Here is a 12,140-nt window from a genome sequence, read left to right on the forward strand (position 1 = left end):
TTGTTATATTTTCTTGTTGGATTGTTCCCTTTACCAAATGTTTAATTCAGTCCTAATCTCCTTCACTTTGCTCTGCTTCCAATTACATTTATCCAAACACTAGCTCTGGAGTATTTTTAAAAATTATTCTGCATGTAATATTTCTTCAAGTATTTCCTTTATTTCTGGCTTAGAAATCACAAATTCTTTTAGTTTATTCTTATCTAGGAAAGTTTTTCTTCTTAAATTTTAAAAGACAGCTTTGCTGAATATATAGCAATCTTGGCTACTAATTATTTTCATTCAGAGCTTGTTTAATATTATTTTATGCTCTCCTGGCTTTTAGAGTCTATGGTTATAAATTAGACCTAATTCTTATTGACATATCTCTAAATGTGACCTTTCATTTTTCCACTTGAGGATTTAAAAATTCTGTCTTTCTTCTGTATTTTAGACATTTTATTTATAATATATTGTGGATTGAATCTTTTTTGTTCTTGTTCATTTGGGGATGTGAATGCATTCTTTACTTGGATTTCCATCTCATACTCATGGTTTGGAAAATTCTCTATTATTTTTACTGAAAAGCATATGTCTTCATATCTTAGGCTATATCTCAGTACCCTTTTTGATGTTAAAGGTCCTCAAATTGTTCTCTTCCACATTTCCTGAGTATTCTGGTCATTGTTTCTTATTGTCTTTTTTTTATTGATGACTACATTTTCAGGGTTATACATCTTATTTTTGTGGCCTGAAAATCTCCTATGTTGTCTAATCTATTGGCAATGTTTTCAACTGAATTTTAAAATTGATTTTTGAGTAATTTATTTCCAGAATTTGTATTTTTTTCAGAATATCTATCTTTTTTGTTGAAATGCTGTTTCATGTTTTATATTTTCCTTCTTCATTTCTTAGATATTCTGTAAATTAATTGATCATAACTATCAACTTTTAAAATTCTTTGTCAGGATTCCCCCTCTGTAGTGTCTATTTGGTCACTTGTTGAAGTTTTGTGAACTGTTGGGGGAGTCTCATTTCCTTGCAGCTGTTGGGATGATTACCTTCTGTTGTTGTACAAGTAACTTTTTAGTGAGCTACTATTTGTTTACCAAGTGCCCCAGGCTAGGAAAATACCTAAGTGTCAATAATCCTGCTCAATGTGAACCTGCTGCTATGTCCAGTCAACAGCACTGTTTTAAAAGGAGATACTAACCCCTTATAACTGTGACCACTTCAAGATAGTGTCATAATGTAATCAACCTTTAAAACTTTTATTTAAAATGTTCTTCAGAAGTCCCTGAATTCGACAAGAAAAAGAGAAATCTTGTTCCATGGGTTGACAAATCAGGTATGAAGAAAGTAAGACTACTATATAGTGTTTGAAAAGGGGAAAGAAAAAGGATAGAAAAACAAAAGAAAAAAAAAGAACTAGAAAAAAGAATGAAAGGAAACAAATTAAAAAGCAAAAAGCAATGGAGATAGGAGCAAGTAATGCAAAAAGAAAAATAGACAAAAGAGAAGCAATAAACATGAGCAAGGAGAAAAATAATGACAGAATAATTTCAACTCATGCTTTAATACATTAAAAACAGATCAAATTGGATTGAGGAAAACAATATCAAATAAAAAGGGGAAACCTATTGATTCAATCAAGAAAGTAATATCTGTGAGATCAAAATTGTCGTTAGACTGAATTCTTTGGGTTGGAGAGATTTCTTTTGGGACTCCATGATTTAAATTTTATCAGGATTTAGGAGCTTCAGTAAATGCCAATGGATCTACGAATTTTTCTCTAAGTTTCTCTGTGTTTGGATATAGTGGATCTCACCAGCACACTTCTAATACATTTCTAGTAGGTCTCCGCTTCTTTGGTGTTTCTGGGTACCTACTAATTTCCTGGCAGGCCAGAGGAGAAAACCCCTATTTCTCCTTGCCTTAGCAACCAGATTTTTCTCTCTGGTTGGGGATCCAGTCTTTTGTGCTCTTCTGTAGAAACGCTTTCTGCATCCACAGATGTCAAATCTGATGTGGTCTCACCTGCATGGATTTTGGGGTGTGTGAGGTATGGTGCTCTAAGGCAGAGGTGGGGTGGTTCATCTGTGGTGGTTCTGGATGGCCCATTGGGGTTTAGGACTGTTGTCCCTGGTGGGAGGCAGGAGTTGGTGGATCTATGTCTGGGCACACTGGTCTGTGACTGAAATCTGTGGGGTGGGGCTCTGTAGGTCCCCTCTGTGTGGAACATTTTTCTGCCAATGTGGGAGAGACTCTGCAAGCTGCTGGGTTTCAGGCTGGTTTCTGGATGCCCTTGGGAAAAACCATTTACGAGCCTGCATGTAAACTATTTTGTGGTTACCAGTAGATAGATGTTGGACCTGTGTCTGCAGATCCTCCAAGAGATGTGAGGCACTGCTGGGGCATGGGAGAGTCTGTCTCCTATTGCTGTGATTCCTGCTGCTTCTGCTACAGTTGCTGGTACTCATTGTCAGCAGGACTGCAGACCCTTGTCTGTGGGTGCTCAGTGGTGATGGCATCTGTGAGCCACTTCTGTTGTGCTCGGGGCACTGGGCATAGGGAATTCCCTGGCTCCTGTGAATCATTGAGCTCTTGAGCTTCCAGTCACTGTTGGGGACTGCTGTCAGTGACCCATGTATGGATACTTGGTGGTTGTCAGTGGTTGCGAGGTCTTTGTGTGTTAGCCTTCTAAGGGCCCTCGGGTGCTGTTATGGCATGAGAGCCACTTCTCCTGCTCTTGCATATCATGGGGGTCTTCCAACCTTTCGCGGGGGTTATCAGCTGACCCACCTCCATCTGCAGGCCACTGTGGATCTCTTGGTGCCACTGGGACACAGGTGCCTCTGCTACATTGCTGGTTCCTAGGACTTCTATTAGTGACTGGACTCTCTTGGTCAGCGTATGTTCATGATAGATTAGTGAAAGTGATCAACTGGAAGTTGCTCTGTTTGATGCAGGTCACTGAGCATGGGAGGTTGGCTGGATGTTCTGTTCCAGTAACCAGTTTCTGAGTGCCTCCAAGTCTCAGACTGTCCACTGTCATGTTTTAGAGTATATCCTCTGATGAGCTCCTCTCTGGTCTCTCACTGTTTCTGTTCTGTGCTAGGGAGGGGCTTAGACTCACTGCCATCTTCCCCTCTCCTAATTACTTGCAGTTTTAAACCACTAAATTTTGGAAAATTTTGATTTTTGGTAACAATTTACTAATATACGTGTCACTTTAGGTCACTGGCATGTATGTCCCAATTTGCCAGCAAGTCTCAGTCTCAATCTTTGCTAACAGATAACAGATCTTTGCTGCTTCATGTGTACGAACAACTTAATATAGTTTAAAATGTTTTTAGCCATAACTATGTTTCTTTAAAGAACATATTTTGTAAATCATTTCAATGTGGCTTTGGAGTAACATGAGGCATAGTTCTTTTAATATAATTCTATTCATTCTTACTAAAATATTAATAGTATGAAATACTATTCTCCTACCTCAAGGCATTTACATTTTTGGCAAATATCAGAGGAAAGGTATTCTCCCAGTTAAGTTTACCTTTTCATTGTTGCACCTAAACAACTAAAATCTATTTGAAGAGCTCAGCAGAAATTTCTAAGGGAACAGATTTATAGAAGCCAAGAAATGTTTGGAAGAAACTTTCATAACCTCACCTCCATAGAAGACACTCTCTAATTGTCTTCTTTTCTTTTCCTTCTCATGCAGTAAATTGTAATAATAGTAGCAATAATATTAGCATTTCATGTTTGCAGGGTTTAATAGGAGACATGTATTATCTAACCTTTAGTTGGCTCTAGCAAACATGTGTATTGTCATCTCCATTTGATCACCAATCAAATTGAATCACAAAGAGTTTATGTGAATTTCTTTTGTCACACAGATATAAGGAGGCAGCGGCAGGATATGAACCCAGGAAAGCTGACTCCAAGTGCCTATGCTATCCTGAAAAGCTTTTTTATTGCTTATCTGTAAACTTCATGACAACCACTTATTTAATGATACAACCAATAATGGATTGTTGCTTTTAGAATGCCATTGATAAATGGATGTATGTAACTAAGAAGCTAAGTACCATTTAAAATGCTGGGTGACAAAACTCAACTCAAAGTGGGTCAAGCACTTAGGCATTAGAACAGAGACCCTGCACTTAATAGAAGAAAAAATAGGCCCAAATCTACATCATGTCAGCTTAGGAACTAACTTCCTTAACAAGACTCCTAAAGCACCAATAAGTAAAATCAAGAATCAATAAATGGGATGGAACCAAACTTAAAATCTTCTTCACAGCAAAGGAAACAATAAAAAATGTGAAGAGAGAGCCTACAGAATGGGAGAAAATGTTTGCCACCTGCACCTCAGATACAGCATTAATCTCTAGGATATACAAAGAACTAAAAAAACTTACACACACACACACACACACACGAAACCCAAATAACCCAATTAATAAATGTGCTAAGGAATTGAACAGACAATTCACAGAAGAAATGTGATCAGTCAATAAATATATGAAAAAATGTTCAACATCTCTAGCAGTTAGAGAAATTCAAATCAAAACCACTCTAAGATTTCCTCTCACTCTAGTCAGAATGGCAATTATCAAGAATATAAGCAATATTAAGTGTTTGTGAGGATGTAGGGGAAAAGGTACACTATACATTGCTGGTAACAATGCAAATTGTTGCAACCATTATGAAAAGCAGTTATGGAGATTCCTCAAAAAATTTGGAATGGAACCACAATTTGACCCAGTTATCCCACTCCTCCATTTATACCCAAAGGACTTAAAATCAGCACACTGCAGTGACACAGCCACATCAATGTTTATAGTAGCTCAATTCACAATGGATAAACTAATGAACCAACCTAGGTGCCCTTCAACAGATGAATGGATAAAGAAAATGTGGTAATATACACAGTGGAATATTACTCAGTCATAAAGAAAAACAAAATTATGGCATTTTCCAGTAAATGGTGGCTATCATGCTAAGTGAAATAAGCCAATCCCCAAAATCCAAAGGCCAAATATTTTCTCTAATCTGCACATGGTAATTCATAATAAGTAGGGGTTAAGAAAGAATAGAAATACTTTGGATTAGATAAAGGGGAATAAGTGGAAAGGGGGTGGAATGGGAATATGAAAGATAGTTGAATGAATTGGGCATTACTGTCCTACATCATGTACAACCAGAAGAATGAGAAGTTATGCTCCATACATATATATGAGAATATACTCTCCTATCATGCATAACTAATTAGAACAAATAAAAAATCCAAAAATAAAAATATAAATAAAATTCTGGGTGACAGAGAATATTTGAAAGGTTAAAAATCATATTCTTAAAAGCCCTGAAAAGCTGACAAGATCTCCAACTGTTAGTAGGATATAACTGAATGAAAACCGTTAATAGAGTATAACTTATAAAAAGCATGGGAGTCACTTTTATCCCTTTCAGAGAATAAAGCTTGGTTGGAGAATTTTCTGAAATAAAGAGAGTATAAACCAAGACCAAAGATGCACAAATTAGGGGCTAACATGTGACTCCCCAATATTAGCCTGGTATGCAAAGGGGTCACATTATGAGGTAGAGTCACCAACTAACCAGCTTTACCCAGGACATCATGGTTCAAGTTCTTTTGAGCCAAAGGAATTAGGAGATTCCTAGTCTGTTTGGATAGCAAGAGATATTAAAATTAGGAGACACACTGTCAGGAAAGTGTGCTATGGAGAGAAAGTCAAGGATGTGGCTGGAAAATCTTTTACCTCAAGTGTTTTGGAAGGATCAACAGATCAGGTTTTTCAATCTCACAGAAGGTTCTTGAAGGCATTAGGTACATTAAATAATGGATTCCCACAACCACCTCAGCAAATTCCAGGAATAGAGATGGAATAGTCCAGGAAATCTATATGGAGGACACCCCTCCCAATAATGGAGTAAACATCTATAACATACATGGAAACGCTTATGAGTAAGTAATGTGAGCAGAAAACTTGATAGCTTGTATTGAAAGGGAGAGAGAAAAAAAAAGAAATTAAGAAAAGCTGTTAGACTCCCTAAATTATACAAATAAGAAAGAGGCTGATAAAATTACTCAGATGAAAACATACCACCCTCCATGGAAAAGGAAAGATGAGCTAAGAGACAGATCCAGGGACCTAGAGAGTGACTTCTTGGACTACTGAGAAAATCTTGGGTCCAGAAGGCAGAGAGCTTCAGGTCCAGGTGGTAGAGATAGGACCCACACAGGATCATTCGCAGGTCTTGAAAACTTGAAATGATCTATGCTGTTTGATATCTTTGGGTATCAAAGAATCTTTGGAGCATTTTTAAAAATTCTAAATTCCTTGGAATAGGAATATCTGTTACCATTTTCCTATGTCTGTCCCAGCATCACATTACCTTATTTTATAGTTTCCAAGTCTACAGATGGAGAAGAATTTTGTCCTAGGATAATTCATATTCAGAGTCTCACCTAGACCCCAATTGACATGGTTTAGATGATGAGATTAGGGACACTTAGCTGATGATATTTAGATGAGATTTGGGACTCTCATTGATGCTCTAATGGAATGAATTTTTCAAGATATTGGGGTAAGGTGAACACATTTAACATTTGAAATATGTAATTAAATACAACAAACCTCCTCTTTATTAGGTGCATTATATAATATGGCTAGAAACCAAAGAGAAGCGTAAAGTGTTACATTCACATAGGGGAAAAAAAAGTGATTTCTCATCAGAAACAATGGGAACCAGAAGATGATGGAATGTCGTCTTTGAAAAGAGTGAAAGAAAAGGGAATTTTTGTACCTATACCTAGTCAACTTTCCTTACAATCAAAGTTTTAAGAGATAGGTTACTTAAAAAAATTTTTTTAAGAATGATTAACCATTAAAAACAATGATAATCTATGATGGAATTTATTTAAAATTAGTACGATAACAGCAGAAACATGGAAGGACAGAAAATGGCATCATACTTTTGAAAGTTTCCATCGTATTTATTGAATTGGCATCCTAAGATTTCATGGTAGGTTGTGATAAGCATGCAATCACAAAATATAATTAGGAAGATATAACTAGAAAGTTGACAGAGGAGATAACAATAGTTTAAAAATTGAGAAAGAAGATGGAAAGGAGAAATCAAAGGGCAAAGAAGGGATCAATAAGCAACACATAGAAATATATACAAATATAATTTAATTTTGATTCAGCGTTTCTGGTGGGTAGGCCAGGAACACAAACTGCATCATCACCGAGTGGTTCCCCCAGGTCATTGAGCTACAGCTTGCTCTCTGAGGTCACAGGACAGAAGGAAGGATCAGCCTGGTGATGTATCATCACCCTGGTGATGTGTTTGCACTCTGAGCCATGAAGGTAATTTCCAAGGCTGGAAGTGGAAACAAGAAGGATTAGGACTAGTTTTTGTGCACCCTTATGAAATCCTTCCATAGAAGTATCAATTTCTAACTGCCCAGAGTTGGGTCAGAGACTACAAAGAAAAGTGGAAGTGGAATTGGGTGGAATTCAGGAACTATATTTAGAAGGAGTAAAATGAAAGTTAAATTCTCTCAGTAAATTCACAAGAAAGCATCATGAAATTGTTGGGGCTAGGAGACTTGGAGGTGAGAAAGGAAGTCATTCATTCTTTAATATATTTGTATATAGTATTTATTCATTGATATATTTCTATGTCTCCTGATGTATTAAGTCAGAGACATGTGGATTTATAAGTTGATGATGTGATGGAAAATGAAGAAAGAAAAACAAAATGCTCATGGGGAAGCAATGGTCCGAATTACATTGCTAGAAATAAGGCATAGAAAACAAAGCCCTCTTTGCCCTTGGTTCCTGTAGGTCTTTCCGATCTGGTTAGGTGGTGGACTTGAAGGAGACAGGGTGTTGTAGCAAAGCTTTGTCCTGGTTTGTGCAAGTCTGAAAAAAAATGCATGACCAGAAGGTGTTGGAGCTCCAAGAATCCTTCCTGTGAGTTAGGATGTGAATATGGAAGATCAATCCACTTACTTTCCCTGTGTTAATTTCCCTCATAAGGATCCAATGTGAAATTTGGGAGGAGCCATCCAACTTTCATGAAAAGCTTTTGAAGAACAAGACATAACTCACAGAGGACATCCATTCCACTTCTTTTCCCCCTTATGCCAACTCATATTTGATAATGTGGAAAAGAGAGGAAATGTTACCTTGTTAAAACTTGCCAAATTTTAATATTTCCTACTATGTAATGTGATCTTTGAAGAAAATCTTTACCACGAATCACTACTTGCAGTAAAAATCATTCACACAAACCCACCTCAGTGTCACAAATATCCAGAGCATTTAGAACCTAAATAGCTCTCTGCTGTTCTCCAACTAACAATGGCTGTCTCTGTTTCATTCATTTTCTTTTCCTTTTCTGAACTCATTAATAACTTGGATTATTTCTAAAGTCATTTAGCATATTACAAATTTCACTATCGCATGTTGTATGGGGGCACTGTAGCACTGTGAAGTGAGCTCTGAAATTAGATGCTTTGTTTTGAATAATTCCAACTCCAGAATCCATGATGCTAGGCAATACATAAATTCCTCTGAGTGATTTTTTATTTGAAAAGTAGAAAGAATAATTATAAATAATTATACTTATTTCAAAGAGTTGTGAATTTAAATAAAATAGTAATTCAGGTGTCTATCACATTGCCTCTTCCATAGTAATAGCAAGCTAATAAAAATAGCCATCATTATTATTTGCAAAATCTGGGGGCAACCATCCTGCCTGATTTACACTTTTATTGCCAGCCTGATGTATAAATTTGATATATTGTATAATTACACATTGAAGGGATAAATATGTTGTGAAAAGTATGACTCATTTTCTATTTCCTCTTTTTAAATTATGTCATAATGAAGTTTGTAATTTGTTCAGGATGTTTTGTGGAAAATAAGAAAAAAAATATCTAACATAAGACTGCACTGGGGTAAAATCCTATCACTTAAGAACCAGCTTTTCAATGCCTACAACTGGTAGACATCTGAAGGGTGGCCTATCCCCCTGTGAAGATGTAGGGTCTTAGGGTCGTGGTATGACTGCTGAAAGTTTTATTGATGTTTATTCCACTTATATCATCCTCATGGTTCTCTTTAGTCTGTAATAAAACAATGACATCAGAGCTATCACAGTCCATGACTTCTTAGTATTGTCTAGTTTGGTCCCTCTTAGATAGTCGAGTCTCCAAGAGAGTATCAGAAAACCTTCAGTGCCCAGGGCTTCCATTGTCTCCTGGCCTCCTTCCATCAGTGTTGGAAGATACAATTCTTTTTTTTTTTAAATAAAGCTTTTCTCCCCCCACCCCTTTTTTTAAGGGAGAGAGAGAGACAGATAGAGAGAGAGAATTTTTTAATATTTATTTTTTAGTTTTCGGCAGACACAACTTCTTTGTTTGTATGTGGTGCTGAGGATTGAACCTGGGCTGCGCGCATGCCAGGCAAGCGCGCTACTGCTTGAGCCACATCCCCAGCCCCGGAAGATACAATTCTTCAACTGCTCTTTCCTGTCATCAACTGAATCCTCCTCCTGGCAATTTCTACATGTGTTCTAAACACTGTGGCCATTTCTGCATTGAACCCTGTATGGACTACAGAGCTCTTAACCTGCAGCCCTGAGTTATCTTTCTAATTTCCTTTTACTATTTTTTTAATGGCATGGTATTGATTTATGTCATAATTTAAGCTCTGAAAAGGGTCTCATTTTAAATATCTTCTTTGAATTGTGCTACATGGGACAGATCACATTTAAACTGTTTGGAGAGATGAAATGGTGAAGCCTGTGATTCCAAGAGCATGAAAGTTATGTCAACATGTCATCAACTTGTTGAGAGCCACAGCCAAAGGGGCCCCAGCAAACTTCCAGCTGCCAGCAAACTTCCAGCTGCCAGCTGATGATTGGCTCACAGCGGCCCCAGCAACATCTAGCTGATTGGCTCCTCTGCGGTGATGCTCATTGGGCTGTTTCCCTGCCTTTTCAGACCACGGAGCTGCTCATTGGGGGACTTTTTTGGCTCCGCCCACATGACCCAGCCAATCGGCCTCAAGAGCAGGAGGATTGTGGGAGGTGGAGAGAAGCTTGTGTGGGAGAGAGAGGCTTGTGGAAAGCCGGTGGTGGCAGTTGAGGCTCTGAGGGTTTTTCCTGAGAGGCTCTGAGGGTTTTTCCTGAGAGGCTGTTTTGTTTGGCGTGTGTGGTTCTAAAAATAAAGTTAGTTTCTTTTGACAAGTGGCTCCTGATTGTGCCCAGACAGACTGCGGCACTTGTAATTGCATGTTGTTTGTGAGCAGGATGTGCAGAACAGAAGTGAGAGAAGGGCACTCAGCATCATGCCCAGAGATCTCCATGGGTCTCAGTGCATCTAGGAGATCTCCATTTACACTGTGGTTTTCCTTCTTCCTTCTCTGGGTAGCCCAGCCCCAGAGGGCAAGACTGCAATGAGAGAGATGGTCTCTGTCTCTGATTTCATGTTGGAAATCCAGACAGTGTAGGCTGAAACTGTGCAGCAATTATCTAGTTGGTTTTATGTGAAAAAGGGAAATAGTGGATTTGGCATTAAATAAGCCCAAGCTGCATGCTCAGCCTACTATTAATAGCATAATCCCCTGGGCCGATCATCTCACATTAATTTCTGTTTCCTCATATTTAAAAGATGTGAATAACAACACTTACCTAATGGTGCTGTGGTGATATTAAAGGAGATAAAGTATTTAGAACACTTGGTTTGATGTATGAAGCCTATTAAGTTGCATAATACATGTTTTCTTGTCTCCTTTCCTTATGTCTGTTATAGGTTTGATATTAATAATATCTGCTTCATTAATATTATCTGCTTCCTGGTGGAGGATTATGTGAAGTACCATATGAGTCCAGGGCCTTTATAAACATTTTAGTTTTATCCAAATTTACATTATTCATCCATATTTACATCATTCAACTCCACAACATTTCTTGAAAATCAGCTATCAACATTTTAGTCAGAATATTTGGGCTTCCCAGTGAATTTCAGATTTTAAAATCTAGAAGGCAGAAAGATTATTTTTTACCTTTAAGGTGAGAAGAGAGAGGGATCTACTAAACTGGGCTTCTCAGTTAGGCTCATAGAAGACAGGATCTGGCATGTTATGTGTTGGTGCTCTGGTAGATCAAGAAGGGAGGGAAGTTATCCTGGAGAGACTCCCCAGTGGAAATAAGTTCATGTACACTCCCAAGCAAAAGCCAGAAGGAGTAATTTGTGTTGTCATCTAGGATCTCGTCTCATGAATTCCATCTCCCAGAAGAAGGTGGTACTGAGGTTATAAACCTCCTCCCCTATTACCAGATAATGAGTTCAAACTGGAAATGTCTGTCCTTTTGGGACCTTGTTTTGCATGGAAGTTCTGCAGTATCGTTGTCTAAGTAAAGACCAGCATTGCATTGTTTAGCAGTCTTCTCAGTGCCTAAAATAATTTCCTGAGAAATAGAAAATTTACAGACTCTGGTTAGTTGAACCTCTTGTTTCAGACAGCTTATTCCCACCCAATTGTCATTGCTTGGTTCATCCATAGTCCCAATTATTATTGCCCTGGAGAACAGAGACCACATTTTATATGTTGCCTGCTTTCCATGGTGCCCAGCATAGTGCCATGTTATGAATAGTCAAATACCAAATATTTTACCTTTTCCAGGGCATCATCCTTTAATTTCCACGTAGAAGAGAAACTTCCAATGTTTTTAGCAATTGGATTTATTGCTTTGAAAAAATGTTGGTTGGTCATGTGTATATAAATGTTTAGGTGACTGAGTATAAACATATATACCAAGTGTCCTATTTATTTAAAACTTCCTCTGCTCAGACAGAATGATTAATGTAGTGTGTGTGTGTGTCTTTGTGTGTATGTGTGTGAAGGCAATCAGATCCCAACAACAGGCAGAGCTGAGATGAGATGTTTAGAGATTTCTGAAGTATCTTTAGTGACAATAAAGGAAGAGAGAGCATACAGGAGAGGTAGAATATAAAATGTATTCATCATAGTGAATCCCACCATTGTGGACATCCATAAGAATGGGGTGCTAATTAGAATAAGGTATATTCCATGCTTGTACAATTATATCAAAATGAA

Source organism: Marmota marmota, unplaced genomic scaffold, assembly GCF_001458135.2.
Source record: "Marmota marmota marmota unplaced genomic scaffold, marMar, whole genome shotgun sequence".
Classification (NCBI taxonomy): domain Eukaryota; kingdom Metazoa; phylum Chordata; class Mammalia; order Rodentia; family Sciuridae; genus Marmota; species Marmota marmota.